Genomic DNA, 17,911 nt, shown 5'->3' with positions numbered 1-17,911 from the left:
ATTCCCGGTGCCCATTCCCGGGAGGTTTTCCCCTCGCCCCCGCGCCGGGCGCGCACTTTGCAGACGCTCCCTCGCTCTGCCTGTGCCTGTCACAGGCGTTTCCGCTCGCCCGCCCGCCCCTCCCTCTCTCCTCCCGCTCCCCGAGCGCGGCCGGCACTTTGCAGACGCTCCCCGGCGCCCGCCCGCCCCCGCCTGGCCCGTCCCCCGGCGGGCGCGGCCGCGCCTCCGCCCGCGCTCGGCCATGGGCGCTGCGCTGCGCTCGGCGCGGGGACCTGCGGGCACCGCCACCAGGTGAGCCGAGACCCCCCCGGGCTGCGGGGACCAGGGGGGTGCAGCTGCCGCCGCCGCACCCAGCCCCGCTGCGGGGGTCGCCGCGCCGGCGAGGGGGCCGCCCGCCCGCCCAGTGCCGCGGTCGCATCGCCCCCGGTGCGGAGCGGGAGGGATGGAGGGCATCGCCCCGCAGCCGCCCCGGCGCGGCGGGGCCCGTGCTCGTCGCGGCCCGGCCGCCCCCGTCACCTTGCGGAACGACCTTCGGGGAGCGGCGGCGGCGCCCCCCGGCCCGGCGGGGCAGGGGAGGGGGGTCTGCGGAGGAGGGGGCGGCCCCGGGAGCCCCGCGGTGCCCGCCCCGGGCGCGCCCCGCGGGGACGGAGCGGCCGTGGGAGGTTTTGGCGAGCGCGGGTGGCGGTGCGGTGGGTGGGAGGATGAATCCCGGGCGAGAGTCTGTTGAAATCTCTCCCCCTGACAATGCCATTTACCAGCTCTCGGTTCCACCCGGTTGCTGGTTTTGTTCCCTCTCCAATGCTTTGTGAACCTCTAGGAAGTGAATTTGAGAAAAAGGTTCCTGAAAGCTATCATCTCTTTGCCAAATTTGCTTTGGGCTGCCATGTCTGCTACTTTTTTTTTTTTCTTTTTTACCAGAGATGCATTGAGCTTTAGACTGGAAATAACAGTGCTTTTCATTTGCCAGGTTCGTTATTTCTTACACATCAACATCATGTTGTGGTTTGATCGCAGGGATTTGTCTTGTCTCTGAGAAGCAGGGAGTGACCTGATGTGATTGTCTAGGTGTGCGAACCTATATTAAACAAGTATTTGTGGGGTCTGTTTTATTGTCTCCCTTGAGTTTTAGCAGCTGTTTAAGGTAGACTTACTTTTTAATATTTAGGGAAGAATAAATATCACTTAGTTTTGAGGAACTAAATCTTGGTAGAGGCTTTTCTCCCTGTTAACATAAGGACCATAAGTTCCATCTTTTCCAGATGTGGTACAAAATCATCTCATCTTCTGAGAATATTTTTTTCTTTCAGGTATTGTGGTCAGCAAACCTGAGAAAATGAATTCTCCATTCTTGCATTAGGTCTTGTTACATCAATTTCTCTTGATAATTGCAGCAATGATAGAATACTCTTTAAATGAAGACTTACTCTTAAGATTCTTGTTATTATACAGTCTTATTTGTCTAAAAAGCTCTGTCACCTTGTCCCCATGAAATAGTATGATAGCTTTTCCAGCATGACTCATAATCCTAAATACAGGAATGAATTTTGACTTAGTGCTGTGCAAATGCTTTATCTCAACAAACAGCTTTGTGTGTAGAAAATGCAAGTAGGGTGGAGGGAATCACTGGTACTCAGTCTGCTAATCTTTGTCCTCAGGAGGACAGCGTTTGAAGTCGTTTGCAGGCTGTGGGTATATCTTTGCTCCTAAATCAATGAGGTGATCTCGGTTCTTTCAAAATACTTCTGCTGTTTCATAAAAAGCTTTCAAAAAAGGAGGAACCAGTTCGTTCTTGTTTTTTATTATTGAAACCATTTTGCCTGGGGACACGAAGTTCAATTTAGTCTGAATGGATGATTTACCTTTTTCTTTCTTCATCTCTCTGTAATGACTCTGACTGTACTTCATGAGAAACTCTCCTTACTGCAGCACCCACAGTTCACATAATTAGTGCTGGTTGTACCAAGCATATTAGTAGGTGAAGAAAAACCTTCACCTTTTTTTTTCTGGTGGTTTTGTTGCATACAAGGTAAATTTCACTACTGCTTCCTTATCTTTACCTGTATGAGATGATGTAGGGAGTAGTTTACTCTTAAAATAGCCATGGAACAGTATGTTTAGTGAAAAGAATGTCTATGCTTCATGATTTAATGTGTGCACACTGTTTTCTGTTGCTCTTCTGTAAAATATGGATTTATTTTGTACGAACAGAATAAGGATTAAATAAGAACATATGCTTCTTCTTTTCTGGGTGATAAATCCATCTTGCTGTCCTGGAGGAAGGCAGCTTATACAGCCTGGACTGAAAAGATGCTGAAAGACAAAGTGACTGAATGCTGAATATAAGAAGATCAGGTTGTTTAAGCTCCCCAAACTAAACTGCCTAAAACTTGGGAAGCAGCCAGCAACACTGAGTGGAAATCATGTAAAATCCTTAATCTGCTTCATGAAATAGAATCTGGCAAAATAATGAAGTGTTCTGAATTCTTAAAATGACTTTGAATAAAGACAATTGCTCCCCAGTTTTAAGTCATCTCCCTCCAACCAGATTCCGTTCTTTTCCCTTGTATAAAAAAGAAAGCTTTATACTGTTAACATCTATGCTTGAAATAGTATGTGGGATTTTATTAGTGCTTGTTTCCCTTCAACTTTGAAATTAATTTTTTTAAAATTCATTTGCAGGGTTACATTTTTGGTGTTGTATGCTGCCATCATCCAACAAGTTTACTCTGGTTTTGCTTCTGTTGAATACAATAGCTTAGTATGCAGTTTTCTTCCTCATCTTGGCTTTGAAATTTTATTAGAACTTCAGGAGTCGTCGTTGTTGTCCTTCGCCGATATTGTAACTTGATTATTAGCTATGTGGTAGGTGTTTTGAAGGCTTATGCGAATACAGTGTTCATGTTTTGAGCAGATTGAGATCTAAAGGAGACTGTCTTAGTGTTTCATGAGAGGATGGGAGAATTAGTTCAGTTTTTTTGAGAGGAAGAGCAGTCATAAGGGAGATCCAGTGGCAAACATTATGGTTGTTTGCCAACAGATTGTCTGACTTAGTGTTTGCGTAACCTCTTAAATAGAGGGTGGAAAGAAATACACTGATGAATATCAGAGTGTTAGGTGCTGATAGTATTTTCAGTTATATTATTCCCAAAGTGTCTGCTGAACTCTTCTACTTAGCCTCTTTTGGAACCAGAGCAGTACTCCAGCAGCAATTCTTGGTAACGAACATCAGAAGCATCTGCTGAAGGAAATGAATATGCTGCACACTGCTAATCAGCTGGGAATCTGATGAGTGGAAACTTTTTCAGGAATCAGGCAGTTTTGCAATTACTGCATCCTCAATTTCAAAAAATTCTCAACTGGAATGGAATAAGGTCATTCTTTATTCCTCTCTACTTTGGCAAAGTTAATATTTGTGCATCTCTGTGTTTCATATACCACATATGCACATGAACTTAAACAAACAAAAAAACCCCCACCAAAACCTAACAAATCTCATCTTCCATACTTCAGAAGAAAAAGTAGACCTTCATATTTGCCTCTGCATGTATGCATGCACACTCAAAACCCCCTTGTTTTCCTCTTTAAGCCTCCTATTATTGGCATAGAATACTGAAGTTTCAGTTCTGAAGTTCCTTATCTGTTTCACTTTCATTTCTTGAAGAGCCCAGACCTGTAATGTAAGGAGGTATAACTTCTGTGAGGAATAAATCTTGTTCAGATTGTGTTTTAGTGTAGTGGTTTGATTTCCATCACTTCTATTTTTTTTTGCCTTTTTTTTTTGACTATTTCTGGTTTGTTCATGTGAATCGATAATTTACATATTGTAATTCGTGGCTACAAAGAGTTTTGTACAAATTTAGACTAATTTAGTTGAAGGGTTTTGGACATAGGCTCTCTTAATGGGTGGCATTTGAAGAGGAGCCACCATAATGATGAAGAATTGGTAACACAAGTGCTGACACAGCCTCCCAGGTAAGGTGCAGTGGCTTTTTGTGACAATGCAAACTTTTATCGGAGCGGATAGCCTTATTCTTTTATTTAAGCTGGAATGGTTCAGCTGTCTTGAGATGAATTTGTGGGGTTGTGTTCTTATCTTTCCACAAGGAGAAGTCTAGTCTGCTTTAATCAGGTCAATCCTTCAATCCCAAGGTCTGTCTGTGCGCTCAGATCAGGGCGTAGCTCCTTTGAGAAACTTCTGCTAAAGCGATGGTGTAATAGTGCATCTGTGTTGGCTTGTGTACTAGGGAGACACTGCAGTGAACAGAGAAGAGGAAGTTATTTGGGGGACAGGGATTCCCTCTTAGAGTACTCTTAAGTAGCAAAGTCATTTTCATGAGGAAAACTTAAATCAGTGGTGTGATTCATTTGACTTATTATTTATATGAGTTAAGAATCCTGTGATCCTGGCCCTTTGAGTCTCATAAGGACCTCTTATTCCTGTTAGCTAACTGTATTTCTTCATACATCCCACAGGCATTCCAAACTGTTTAACCTTGGTTATTAATCTAACCTACTGACGTTTGTCTTACTGATTTTTATATCCTAATAAAAGGCTCTAATCTTTCAAAGCTATCAACCACCTCTTTTGACCTTGTCCTTGAGACAAAGGGATTTTCCTAGATTGTAAGTAGCAGGCTGAACCTGATTTTATTTTTATTGGTAGTTGCTCATGGGTCATGTAGTTTGTTACATTTATTTATATATATAATTTTTGACATGTAATGTGCTCCTTTATGTTTCCCTAGAATAGTTTACAATTAAAACCTTTTTTTTCACTCTTGGTATAGTTAGGTAATGAAGTTTATTGCTGCTTGTTTTTCATTACCTGTTAAGGTTGTGTTCCTCTCTTCATAAATGCATTGTGACTGGTCCAGCTTTTTATATAACCTGTATTGGGGTTCTAGCAAAACATTCTCAGAAAGCTACTAATCAAGTAGTAGATTGCATGCTAGGAAAACCTCTTCACCAAAAGGGTTGTCAGGCACTGGAACAGGCTGCCCAGGAGACTGGTTGAGTCAGCAGTCCTGGAAGTATTCAAAGACTTTGGACTCCATAATCTCAAGTACCTTTCCCACCTTAAATGATTTTATGATTTTAAGTTGTCATAAAAGGTACAAGGTGCAGTGAATTATCATGCCTGCCTAAGATTATATTTTGTGAGCTGGATGCTTTTTGGCCATTTCCCATTTCAAGATTCTGAACCTTTGGACTCTGCCATCTTATGTGATAGTCCTCTTGTCTGCAATATGTGTGACCAGAGTGGATTAACACACTCTTACAGGAGATCCTTGTTAATGCAAAGGCATCTGCTTATATTGACTTAGGCAGTAGTTCTCTGGAGTTTAAAATTGTGTCCTATCCCTCTCTCTTTTTTTTCTGTCCCCTCCCTTTCTCTGTCTGTTCCTTTTCTGCTGAGAAATAATACAGTTCAATGCAGTTTTTGGAAGTTTCCCTTGAACTCTGCAGAATGCATGTAATCTACTTGGAACATAATTTCAAATATTAAGGACCTACATAACTAAACTTGTATTTACTCTGCTATTTTGACCTTTTCCTTTTTTTTTTTTTTTTTGTTTTTTGGTAAAATGAAGAGTAAAATGTGCAGTCTATCAGAAATATTTCTTTAGTTACATAAAACTTGTCTGCATGGGATACATGAGTTAAAAATACACATAACTCCTTCATTCAGTGAATTTGAGCATTGATATGGTATTCATAACAAAAATATTTGAACAGATTATCTACCTCCTAACAAGCTTTTTAAGTAATTTCCATGAGTCTTTCTTGATAGGCCCTGTTCAAGTACAGTTTGTGCAATGACTTAATTTTCTATATTGTAGATTAAGAAGAATGAAAATACTAGTTCTAAGTTTCTCGAGAAAGTTTTATGCTGTACCACTACACCTTTGTATCTAATTCAGTCATATCAATTCGTTACTTTTTTTCTGGAAGTTTAAAAAAAACAAACCACAAACCAAAACCTGGAATAAATGTGAGGAATGTTTCTAACCTGGTGGTTATCCAGGTTTGACATTGTTTATTCATTCCATACCGAGGCACTGTAATAAGATTGTACTGAATGCTGAGTGAAAGTGTTTGCATGACCTAACTGTAGAATGAAAGTCCCACACTGTTTCAGTGCACTGTAGTGTGAAGGCTCTTTCTGCCCAGAAGAAATGCTTCCAGTACTAATGCCCCTAAAATATTACTCCAAGTAACATGAACATGAAATAGTTTGCTTCTCGTGATGTGGGTTTGATGTGCTCATTTCTGTCTTGATGTAATTGAAGCTTGCTGGTTTTAATAATTAAAATAGCAATATATACAGAAAACATAGAATATGTCTAGAAACATTCATCAGAGAGCAGCAACCAGATATTCATCAACTCAGATTCTCGGGATGAGTTTTCTTTCTGTCTTGTGTTTAGTATGAGTTGTGCATGAAAATGGGCCCCCTTTTCTTAGAAGGAATATAGAGTATTTACTTGCTCTGTGTTTATGTTTGGTTGGGTGTTTTTACCAGATCTTTGAATTTATGAGCCACCTGGCAAAAGAGCTTTCTCCTTGGGGAAAAAAAAAAAAAAGAGAGAAACTAAGTAGGCAGATGTATTTCAGGCCTAGGAAATACATGAAATATTCCTGACAGAGGAACTTCCACACCTATTTGGCAAACTCCTGCTGTAAAGATGAAGGAGCTTGACCGCAGTACTCTCTGTAGGTTCTAATACATTGTATTGAATACAAACTTTCCTATCTACTTCGGACACGAAGGCATACACACACACAAAATAAGGCACACTTCCAAAACCTCCAGCCTCTCGGCTTTTGAAACACTCTCACAACCCTGACAAAAATGCGTTTGGCCAATGGTAGACATATAGTGCATTCACAGTTGATTTTGGCAGAAAGAGGGGCTGCAAAATGAATGGGGCTATTCCTTGGCTAGCAATAAGATGCTTAAGAAACAAGTAGGAGAGCAGTCCAAATAAGGCACCATTGCAAGCAATGAGAAGGAGGAGAAAAATGAATATTTCTCAGTTTCTGTGTGTTGATGGAAGATAAGGTAGGAAATGTTAAAATACTTACTTCTGTTGCAGGGATCATGGAAAAAAGTTCCAGAGAGATCAGGAAAAATCTGAAAAAAATATTTGGAGTACTGAGCAAATAGAGTTGTTTGAGAAAGGCTTTTGAAGCACCCAAACTGTTTGTCTGTAAGTCAAACTAATTTAAATCTTGGGCATTAAATTTGAATAGACATGTAGCCAAATTAGAATATTTAATGCTTTATTTCTTCTTAGATTTAATTAAGTATTGTCACTCCTGTATTTTGGCAAGATTTAGTCAGCGAAATCGGTATTTGTGTTTCCTGATCTGACAGAATAGCAAAAGGATGGAGAACACTCTGTGGAGTGGAAAAAAAGATTTCTCGATTTTGCCACTCAGACTTCAGTCTAGGTTTTACAGGATATTTGACCACATTATTAAAATTACATTATTACAATCAGCCCCTTAGCACATTGATTTGGTTTTCTAAGTCCTTGTAAAAATGAGCAGTTTACTTCCCTGTGTTTCTTTTCATGAAATGCAGTTTCTCAATCAGTATTATTGATCCTCCAAGAGCATGGTGAAATGCAGTATCATTCTGTTTACACTTCATATCTATTTGTGTTATACAGCTGCTTTTCATTTACTAGACTGCAAAAAAACATTCAGGAGAATACTTCCAATGTCTTTTCTGCTCAAGCTAACAGCTATTTTACTTATAGATAAAATCAGCCAGTTTTGAACACTTAGCCCAATTTTAGGAGCCTGTAATCAAGTTACCATATGTTATGGTTGTACTTTAAATATGTTTATGGTCATGCTTTAAATTAAAATATTAGATTGTTATCTCTAATAGGCATTTTGTTAAATACCAATAGAGTTTATTTATAGGAAAAAAATTCTTTGTTTCGTTAGCATAACTTATCTTGAAAGATAAGTTCTACTCCTTATAGGAAGGTTAGTAACCTGAATTTCTTGTTAGAATACTTTCCCTACTTTTTTTCAGTAGCTTAGCATTCATGTGTTCAAGAAATTTAATAATCAATAAAATAAAAACTTTTGAATTTTTTAATGGTGTGAGAAGTGAAACTGGGTTGCGTGAATTTTTAGTTTGACTAAAGGATTTGACGTATGACTGAATCTAGATCTCGGTGGTGTGAGACCTCTTGGGCAGTGTATCAATCTCATTTTTTTGGCTCCAGTTGTTAGTCTTTCTGAAGTCTTTGAGTCTCTGAAGTGACTCTCCTTGGGTTCTGGATTGATAACCTAATAGGGCTACCCATGATTCCTTTGGGGAAAAGGTTACAGTAACTTTCACCTGACCTGCCATACCAAAATTCTCACCAAGGTAAGGTAAAAAATATTTGAGGGAGCAAGCAAGAGCTTCAGGCTGGAAGATGCATGAGGGCTTGGTACTTCTGCTGGAGTCCATTACAGATTGCTGCATACTTGCATCTGAGATGAAGTTCTGTGAAAATAGTACCTGCCCGCTGGAAGTTTGGAATTTCAGTTCAGTAGCTGATCCATGCTGGCTCCTGAATGTCCAGTAAGTGAGCAGTTGTTTCAGCACTGTTGATAAATTACCAGCAGGGATTCAGTTTGCCACCAGCCTATGGTGAAAGGATTGGATTTTTGCAATGATGTAATGAGAGTTTAACTGCAGTGGGTAAAGTTCTGTACTGGTGTAAAAGGCATATTGCAGTTTACTTAAGCTCTTTTGGAGCTGATGCTGTTTAAACCTCTGGCTCTGTATGTTGAAACTAGTACAATGAGGCCCAAGTGTACATTTAAACTTTCCTTTGAGGGCTGTACTGGCTGATGCACAGCAAATGCTTGTAACAGGTTTAGCTTCTGTTCAGCTTCTATTAAAGTCCTTGTACCTTGATTCATTTCCTGGCATCGTAGTTTCCATATGTACCAGTTGCATAGCTTGTGCACTGTGTAATGTTACAGAAGAATGCCACTGTTAAGTTACTTAAAACATGTCTGAGAACACTTTCTTACTTACTGAGATATTGGCATGTAAGTGGTCACATCTAGAGCAAAGAAAACAGTGAGTCTTATAAATGAAAAAAAAAAAGATTAATTTTAAAAGAGCTGTACTTGAAAAATAGTATTGTAATTTATATATATGAGGAAAATTGTTCTACATGAATTTTGTGTTACTTAGGCTTAAAAAGGGAGTTTAAATTGAGATCTGAAGAATCTACTTGCTGATTATTTGGGGTTTTAAAAAATATAAATTAGCAGGGGCATTTTTTCCCCCTACATTTGAAGTGCAAGTTTTCTGAATCCCATGTACTTGAAGTATGGATTGTTTTTCCCATCCACTGTTAGTATTTAGTTTTGTTAGAATTGTCTTGGTCTCCAGTCAGACTGTTGTTTGTACCTCAGGTCTGTTCTACCCTTGAGTATTGTTCCCAGTGGATATGGCAAACTTGAATTCAGTTGCCCAGCTGAAGGCTTATTACGTCAGGATATGGTGTTCAGAATACTCTGTGTAACTCAGTAGTATTATAACACTCTTTTATAATTTGTACTACCTTATGCTAATCAAATATTCTGTTCCTCTAATGCAGGAGAATTAACACCAGCACTTGGTGGTGCTTTTATATGGGAATGTCAGTAGTCTTCCTGGTCTTCACTAAACTGCAGTTAGATGAAATTTGTTCCCTCACACCAATCCCTCCCCATTTCTTATCAATGCATTTACATGCCAGTGCAGTGACCTGGCTGACAAAGTATTGTGGCTGTAAATGGCTTTCTGGCATTTGGCCGTTCATGTTTCAAAACAACACCATTCCTCTCCTGTCCTCACCTTCCAGCCATGCGGGCTGGCCAAGGAGGCTGGAGGAGGATAATGATGCAGCTTTCAGTGACAGTACTGGCTTGGGGTGTTTGAACATCAGTCTAATTTAGAAGATTGTGTTCTTATTACTTCTTAAAATGTTAGTTTAGCAGAGGGTTAATATTGGTTAATGCTCTGTCCAGCGGGTCAAATGGCCCCAGCTTTATGTAGCAAATAAATGTGGTGTTTGTTGTTTTGTTTGGGTTATTTTGCCAGAAGACTTAGTCTATGTAAGTATTTTCAATATACATTTTTATGTTTGTTTATTCAAATTAAAACAAAAATCCTTCTCACTGTATAAATTCCTAATATACAACTAAGATTTCACACTATTGATTTTAGGTGTGTATTATGAAAATAGTTTTTTAATGAAGGTGTACTCTTCCCCTTTGACAAGCTACAAAGTATTTTTAAGTATGCCACCCACTTTATTCTTTAAATAACTAAAATTTGACATTTAATTAAAAAGACTGCTGATGCAGCATTGTAGTTTGGCAGAAATTACTCCAGGAACCTTGCAATGTCTACCTTGCCTGTACTATGGGGATCAAGCCTATTGCTCAGGATAAAGATGTTTGTCCAGGCCATAAAAATGCAGAATTAAAACCTTTTCATTGTTTGTTTTTTACTGACCGGCTCTGCCATCCTTGCATTTGACAAATGGAGGAAGAAATCTGTCAAATGTTGTTATTTTCCTTTTTTTTTTTTTTTCTAATATAGTCTCACTATCTTTGATGTGTGGCTGAGTGCACTGCTAATAGTTGTCCAGTTTATTATGATGTTAAGGTCTTTATTTCCTTAATAAGATTTATTTATACTGTCAGGGAAAGTACACCAATATTTGAGCTGTAAAACTGGTTAAAAAAAATAAATTAAAAATGAGGAGTGTTAGAAATGTACAGAATACTGTGTAACAGGTTTCAGGGTTTTGGTCCTACTCTTTCTTTCCATCTTGGCTTGTGTCTGTTGCCTTCCTTCCCTACTTGGTGTAATTTCACAGAATCACAGAATCACACATTTGAAGCATGTTTCTTTGTCACTGCTACCTAATTATTGCTTTTCCCACTGCCTCCACTGTTCTACACCCTACAAGACTGAAGGACTAATCATGTTGTGCTCTCTTTTCATTTGGTCTTCAGGAGCTATGCAGACAACAATGTATTTTTTGTTCTGTTCAGCCCTGGAAGTAGCCTTCTATTATTAGGCTGTGAAGATTTCAGTGTATGTAATCTCTTAATCAGAAGGTGTGTTATAATTCAACTATTTCTCAATTAATTTTCTTGTTTTGGCTTTGGCATTGTATTGCTTTTAGCTGTTGGTCAAGCTGAATTTCAGTTATGTGTGAGGAAGGCTTTCTGTATTCTATGCTGTGTGTGTAAAAAAACCCATGATTTCCATCTCAGTCCAGACTCTTGAGTGACTTTTGCCTTTTTACTTCAAACATCTCATCTTCGAGGATGAGATTTCACCATATGACTTAAAATTTTTTAACACACATTACACATAAGCTTTGTCTCATGCATTCCTTCCCATCCCTGAAAGTGTACTTCTGAAATTCTTTTTCAGTTAGTGTAACCTGATTCTTTATTAAACCAGTTAGGAAATATATTTGCTGAACTCCTTGTCTTCAAGTGTTGGACTAAAATAGAACCCCTCATCCTGCCCCACCTACCCAACAAGCCTGGATGGATTTTTTTTTTTCTGTACAATTAAGTCAAACTTGATGAAGTCTCTGAGTGGTATATGTGCAGTTGTGCTGAGTCTTTGTTATAATCAGCTAATAATAGACACAAGATGAACTCAAACCTTTCTGTTGGATTGTTCATTGCCTATTTATGAAAACAGGTGATTTCAAGCATTGATTGCATGCCTTCAAAGGGCCAGTTGATCTTGCATCTTTTTCTTTGTCACAACAATAACTTTCACACAGATCCTCTTTCTCTTTTTTTCTAATGGGGCTTTTTCAGATGACCTCAGGAGATGTCTCTAATGACTGAGGCCATTTTTACTGAAGGTATGACTTGCAGCCCGTGTTCAACAAGCTCTGAATCTCCAGATAATGAAAGGAGCACATTGAAGAAGTGGGTAATCCATGAATGTCCTGTAGTTTGTCCAGATCTACAGATTTTTTTTTCCCCTTGGGGGTTATTTGCATTAGAATTAACTTTCATATTTTTTCCAATATATTCAATATGTTATTGCAATAATTTATTTGGCTTGATTATTCGAAATATATGTATAGGAAACTCATCTAAGGCTATCGTTATACCTCCCAAAAAAGCCAGCCAGGATAAACAAATGAAAGTATTATGGAGAAAATGTAAGTTTGACACTTTATATTGTCTCAATGATCTGTTAGAATGTTGGAAAACTGAGCAGAACAAGGCATCAAATAAATCTGAATTTAAACAACTTTTAAAATACTATCTTCTGAAATGTCTGGTAAATCTATGCTAACTTTTAATTTCATAATTAAGCTGCTTCTTTCGTAAGCTGGCTATTTTGAGTCCCTCCTTGAACTTTCATTGTAAACAGATTTTAGGTGTCTGTTGTGGAATTGTGAATGTCATAGCAGCTAGATACTTAAAGCCATGAAGCAATAATTGTTTTTGCTTTTTATTTTTTAAACTAAATGAAGGAAAAATCCTTCCAATTTTAAAGAATCTTACAGGGTGTTGTTCTTAAGGAGTCATTAAATTAACTGGTCAGATACTGCTCTCTTTAACATAAAGCAAACTTGAGAATGAAGAGCAGGAAGAATGCGGTTAATTGGAGAGAGGTTAGGAGTTAAATTAAACCTTTAACCATGGGATAAACAACTTATTTGCTCAGCTGTCTTGAAGGTCAGATATTTTCTGAGATTTGGAAAATAAAGTAGTTAAAAATTCATATACCAAAATTACTTTATGCAATAATAATTTTGGATCAAAATAGTTATTATAAGAACATAAGAGATGACTTCCAAAGCACTCTTCAGATCTAAACCTGTGTTGAGTCCAAACTATAGGATATGACCTTTCTCAGCATTAAAACAGCAGCCTAAATTGGAGTAAAGTCTGGAAGCTATTGATAAAAGCTGTAGAAAAAAATATCATATTCCTCTGAAATACAGAGGAAAATGTTACTGAAAAAAATTTATTCTTTATTTTGTCAGGCTAGTAGCTTGAACAGTTCTCTTTAAGACTAGACCTCATAATAGAATGAATCACAGAACGGTTTGGGTTGGAAGGGACCTTAAAGCTCATCTCATTCCAACTCCCTGCCATGAACAGGAACACCTTCCACTATGCCAGGTTGCTCCAAGCCCCAGCCAACCTGGCCTTGAACTCTTGCAGCCACTGAGTCACTTGAGTGGCCCTGTTGGGTTTCGGTGTGTACCCCCAGAGTTAGAGGTACTGTTGTCCTCTGCACACATGTGGCTCAAGTGCACATTTATCTGGTTCAGGCAGTGGAACCCAGGTGTAAGCCATGGGTTAAGATATGACGCAGTGGTAGGATGGTCTGTGTTGGATCCTGGTGGTTGTAGCTTACAAAGCAAATGGTCTGCTCTGTGTGTTGAAATGTGCCAAGATAATGCCTTGAATAGTTATTTGCAGGTTATGTGTCAAATCCTGGCTGCTGCAGAGATATATCAATGTAGCCCAGTGATACAGGCCTTAAAAGAGGAAGGTTTTTTGTATCAAATTTTAAAGATACATTTGCCAGCAAGTTTCCCCAGTGAGTGGAAAGAGAAGAGTATTTTCCTAATATTAGAAAATCTATTCCTCTATCTCTACCTATGCTTTTCTCTTCATTAGGTTTGACTAAACAGTAAAGAAATCCATTCATCTGTGGTAGTGTCAGTGTAGTGGTCTCTGGGTTACTCTCTGCTACTACTATGGTACTGTTTCAAGACCATTTAAATTCTGCTCAGAGCTGTAAGTGATCTTTTTGGCAGCCTTGTGCGTTTACATTAACTGCTGGATTGTAATAATTTTCAAATGCATTGTCTGCAAGTGAATTTATAGATGAGTATTCATGTCTCAGGGTTGTAGGTTTATTTCATGTCATGTGCATTTACCTAGCTAATATGAGCTTGCTTCTAGGAAGAAAATTTGGATCTTGTTAGATGAAAATACACAGTTTTTCACTGTCACCATTCTAGAGATGGACAATATTGTCTATTGAATTTCCTTTCTGATTCTGGAAACCATATGGCTTTAGGATGCTATTTAGGAAATATTTTTTAATTTTTTTTTTAGTGTTGTGGGGAAGGAGGAAGAAAGCCTTCATGCTTACATTTATATTCTTATAATGCATCTGTATTGTTGAAACACAAGAGAACTAAGCTAAGTACTGACCTAATGTGTTTGAATGGACCTTGGAATTCTGACTTAACTGCCTTGTAAATCTTGTCCCTCTTATTCATATAATGTTTGACAGATATGTGGATATATTGTTGTACATGTGAGGTGTTTTCAAATGTCTGTCTATTGTGTGAAGGAGCTTTTAGTTAGTGCACAGCAAGAATTTCTGCTAGAAGGTACACTTTTTTCTCTTCCATCCATACAATTGCAAACAACATCTAGACTGACTTCTGTTGCAGTGGCAGAGATTTGTAAATGCTAAGTTTTCTGTGCCCTTTTTAGAAAATACTTACCAAAGTGGATCTGTTTCTGCTTGTTTTTGGAAAACCATTTCCTTTAATGACAGTGCTTCAGTTTATAGCAAGTGTTCTAAGAACTGACTTGTGTTCCCAGCATTGGAGGGAGAAAAGTTCAATATTCATGCTTGAGAACACGCTGAAGAGCACACATGGGGGAATTCCAGGGCTGATGAAAACTTAAGAAGAGAGTAACAGGTATTTAACATAATTACATAGCTTCAGATTATATAATCCTTGTACAGTTCAGCCAAGTGCAAAATTACCTCACCAGGTTTGGGTTGTCTTTTTTTATTTAATTGGTTTGAGAAAATTCAGAAAACTGTGGTAGACAAATGAGGTAAATAACCTTCTGATATGGTTCAGACTAGAAAACATAAGATTAAATCCATGACAAGGCAAATATAATCTCATTTTATAGTTACATAAGACTATTTAAAGTGGGTCATTACTATTGGGGAAAAAACATGTTTTAATTTTCTAACCTTTTTTTTTTTTCCTCTCTACTTCCCACACTAGAAGGAACGCTTTTCTCTAGGGACACAGATAGGATGAAGCTAAATATATCACTTGTCTACTTTATTCTCCATCATGTTGCTTCAGTGGTAATCACTTGTTTGAGATTTACCTTCAGAGATTCTGCCTGACATATGGTGATGTGCATAATGAATATATGCAAACATATAGCAATTTAAAATTCATTCTTTATTGCACTTAGGTTTTAGTTCACAAATTGCTGTAATAATTAAAGGGATTTGGTAAGCATTAATCTATGCACTTAGGGGAAATTTCACCTTAATTATTTATTATCTTTGTGAGATGGAAAAAACCCCCACATTTTAAGACCTGGCTTGACAGTTGGGCTTCTTTTGTTTCCTAATTTCAAATGATATGCAGGCAGCTTAAGTGTCTCTTCACTGAAAGTACCACCCTTTTCAGGGAAGGAGAGGAAGCTGATAGTTTGAGCAGCATGACCTGTGTGTTTGTTGGGTTTTCAGTTTCCTGAAGCACCTGAAAAAGGCCAAACTGAGGAAAGAGGAGAATGATTGCATGTTTCTGTAGGGAGAAGGAGGCCAGAGAGATAACAGCTACAAAGGTAGATAACAGCTACCTTAGGTAGAAAGGGAGTTGTTTATTCTGCAGACCTTCAGAACTGAGATACAAAGGGAAGTACAGAGGTGTCCTCTAGACATCCAAAAATGTAGACATCAAAAACCTGGTTCTCTCTCAAACTCTTTTTTTATACTGTGTTTTGGGTAATTGGGGAAAGGACTGAAATGTTCAGTTTCCCATTTGTTGCGGGAACCATGTGATGATGAGGAAGAGGTACATACTGCTGCAAATGAGGTTGGAGCTGTAACCCTTCCTTTGATACTCCTGACTGCCAGAATTGGCATAATTGGTTGCTAGCAATGGGAGTTGCTTGCAGCTTGTGATGATTGAGATAATTTACTTTGAATTTCCATTCAGCAACTAAGTCCTACTAATCCAGCTTCGAGTTCATCCTATGTTTCGGTTCTTTATAGGAGTTGACAGTAAAATTTTTCAGTTCATGCTGAAAACTGCATGTTGGCAAATAAACAGGTACCATTATAACACATGAAATGAGCATCTATTCAAGCTTTATGCAGAGCCTTTGATCAAGTAACTGACAGTGAGTGGTAATGTCAGTCAGTATGATGAACCAGAAGAGGACAACAGAATGATTTTAGGAAAGATTCCTGCAATCTTTATGGAAGGGCCAGTCTATACAGCTTGAACTATGCTAATCAAAATAACCAGACCACCTTGGTAGATGAAATAGCAAATTAATTATTGCCTAACTTATTTTGACTGAAATGTCTAACGAACACTCAGGTTAATTCCATGGGCAGATGTGAGGGGGCAGTGACTTCTGGTTGGAGAAGTCTGCTAGCACAGATGGATCCAGAATAGCTTGTGCCTTCCTCTCCTCAGCCTGTCACACTGAGGGATTTAAGCCATGCATACTGAATCACGTGTCCTATGTGATTTACATTTGTCAAATCACAGAATTATTTTCCATGTTGCTCTCTCCACTATTTTGACTTCGTTGCAATATTTACTGTTACCAGAAATGGCTGCTGGTAAGTATGAGGGCTTTTGTGTTTCCTAAATATTATTCTTCATGATCAGAAAGTAAGAACAAAAGAGAGAAAGCTTTGGAGGAGTTACGAGCAATAACGGTTCCCTGATATTAGCTGTGCTGTAGATTGTTGGGGTGCATGGAGAAAGGGAAAAGAAGGGACAAAAGCACATCTTAATCTGAGTTTAAGAAGCTCAGGTCCTTCCATAGTCAATAGAGAGGATGAGGCTTTTGGGGCTGCTGCTTTGAATCACTCCCTAAAAGGGGGAGAAGGGCTAAGCTAAACAGTTCGTTGCTACCAAAAGATACAATTTCTCCTTTTCATTTTCACAAGCTCTGATACACACCTGACCCATCTGTTAGACAGCTTGGTTTGCAAAACAAGCAGAAAGCTAATGTAAGAAAAAGGCTTCTTTTGTTTTCATGATCTGAATCAGCTCATCGAGGGATCTGTGGATTTGGCACATCTAGCACAAAGGAGGGTGTGAGAGTGAGCGGCTTGGAGCAGCAGGATAAGTGGAGAGAGTTTAGCCTGTTCTCCGTGGTGAGCTGTTGGCTAAGCTCAGCGGTCTGCTGTGGCTGGACCCTCTCCTGTGGGTACCAAGGCCTCCAAAGGACCCAGATGTCTTCACTGATTACTGAGGGACAAAATGACCTGCAGCTTCCCCTTCTGCTCTGGTGGCAACAGAGGCTGCTGCTGTTGTCATCTTTGAATGTTAACTTTTCCTTCCTCTGCTTTTACTTCTTTCACCTGGTGTAATTTTGATTTTTTCTTTTTTCTTTTTAGAACAAGAGAGATGGTAGTCTTAGTAAATCTTTATGCCTTGTTAGGTGTAAAGTCAGTAACCAACTGATGGGAGGGTTTCTGGGGCAAAAAGGTGCTAAATTTAACTTCTTGATTGTTTTAGTAGTTTCACTGCTATTTGCACTACTGATGCCACACCTGTAGCCATGTCAGAGTTCAGTGCCAAGCCTAGTGAAGCTTCCTTTCACTTGTATCACATCTGGGTTCTTTGCATTTTGGCAAGCAGTCAAAAACTGATTTAGCCCTTTGCAAGAATTAAGCACTGCACTCAGACATCGTAACTCAAAAGACTGTGTCCAGTGTATGGTGTGAAATTAATCAAAAGGAAAGAAAATTAATGACCTGCTGTGGTGCCATCCATCACGATATCGCTCAGCAGGTGTGAAATTAACTTGCCTTGGCTGTGGATTAAATTTAACGGCGTGACGTAAACCTACAGAAACTGTTTCTGTTATTACTAAGGAGCAA

The 17,911-nt window shown here is 39.0% G+C and overlaps 1 protein-coding gene across 1 annotated transcript in view; it reads left to right on the top strand.

Annotated features, from left to right (window-relative positions):
- The first annotated feature begins 211 nt into the window (after positions 1-211).
- The window catches only part of MGAT5 (alpha-1,6-mannosylglycoprotein 6-beta-N-acetylglucosaminyltransferase), a 117,265-nt gene continuing 99,565 nt past the window's right edge, over positions 212-17,911 (top strand). The window contains exon 1 of the mRNA XM_027656248.1: positions 212-291. The gene's annotated coding sequence lies outside the window, so the exon portion shown is untranslated. The remainder of the gene's footprint in view (positions 292-17,911) is intronic.

Source organism: Corapipo altera, unplaced genomic scaffold, assembly GCF_003945725.1.
Source record: "Corapipo altera isolate COAL_440 unplaced genomic scaffold, ASM394572v1 68, whole genome shotgun sequence".
NCBI lineage: Eukaryota > Metazoa > Chordata > Aves > Passeriformes > Pipridae > Corapipo > Corapipo altera.
This window is presented reverse-complemented; position numbering and strand designations above follow the sequence as displayed.